The sequence below is a fragment of the Myotis brandtii genome, unplaced genomic scaffold (genome assembly GCF_000412655.1).
Source record: "Myotis brandtii unplaced genomic scaffold, ASM41265v1 scaffold633, whole genome shotgun sequence".
NCBI classification, from domain to species: Eukaryota; Metazoa; Chordata; class Mammalia; order Chiroptera; family Vespertilionidae; genus Myotis; species Myotis brandtii.
The window spans coordinates 2,767,199-2,768,612 of NW_005370423.1; positions in this window are offsets into that span (position 1 = coordinate 2,767,199).

Here is a 1,414-nt window from a genome sequence, read left to right on the forward strand (position 1 = left end):
AGAGCCCTGGGACATTTGGGGTGGGGGCAGGGCAGGGCTGTGCTTGCTTCCTGGCTCCTCGGGACCTGCACACCCTCAGCTCTGCTTGGTGGGAGGTGCTGGCTGCGTTTCGGGGAGGGATCCTCCCTGCTGCTGTGCCCCACCCACCCCCAAACCCCAAGAGTCCAGCTGGCTCAGCCCAGGAATCTTGGATGTGGTGGTTGGGGGTGGGTGGCCTTGCAGAGGGACTCCCAGATTTAAAGGGCCCTGTCCCCGGGCCTCCCTCTGTTGCCATGCACACCGCCCCTCTGGCCCGGGGCCTGGCCGGCCTGGGAGCCTGCATCTGCCTCCTCAACATTTTCCCGGAGCCTGAGTTCGGACCCGGGGGTGCGTGGCCCTCCACGGCGGCGTCTCCAGGCTGCCCTTCACCGTGCCCGTCCTGCCGGAGAGCCTGGGAGCGGCTCCTCCCCCCCTGCAGCCCTCTCCCTGGGCACCGACCCTCTGCATTCCCTGCCCTGCACCCCCTCCTGCGAGGCTTCCTGGAACCCGGGGACCCTGGAGGTTTCTGGACCAGATCGAGTTGCCTGGGTGGTTCTTTCCGTTTTGTTTTTTTTTTTGGGCCGTCCAGGGTGGGGGAGCCGGGAGAGGAGCTGGTAATTGGGCCAGCTCCAGCCAAGGGTGGAGGCAGCCCCTGGCTCCCCCGGTGGAAGTGTGACCCCCAGCCCCTGCCCCTGAGTGCCTGGGGGGCCTGGCTTCCTCTCCTGGCAGGACCAGCGGGTTTGGTGTTTCCTGCCTCCTCCCTTTTGTTTTGCAGCAGGAGGCCCCTGGGGGGACGCGGGGCCCCTCTAGCTGCTCTCCCTGGTGACGGGGGCCTGGCTTGGCCTGGCACTGCCCGGCCCTGCTGAGCCCGGATGGGGTGACCTAGGTTGCTTCCCCCCTCCCCCCCCCTGCCTGGACAGCTGGGCCAAGGTGGACCCACCTCTAGGCCTGTGCCAGAGGGCGAAGCTGATGCCAGGGCTCCTCCCAGACCCTGGGGCTGGCCGCTGGGGGGTGGGGCTCTGGGGGAGGCTGAGGGCTCCGGGGAAACGGAGCCGCAAGGTCAGGGGTTGGGAGAGAGCAGGATCACCCCCTGGGGCCAGGAGCCAGGGCTGAGGCCCCTGGAGTTAATTCTGCGCTGGCTCTGAGAACCCCCCAGCCCTCCGCAGCCCGGCACTGCTGGCCCGCGCCCTCCAAGGCCCGCTGCACACATGGTTTTGCTTTTCCAGGCATCCTCCCCTGGTCCCCTCCCTCTGGGTGCCTTCTGAGCTCCTCGGGCCCCTCCCCCAGCCCTCCTGGGCCCCCTCCTTCCTCCTTGACCCACTTTAGTCCCCTGTTGCTGGGGGAGGGGCGCGCACAGCCGGCGGCTCTGATCCTGGCTGCCTCCCCCAGCATCCCT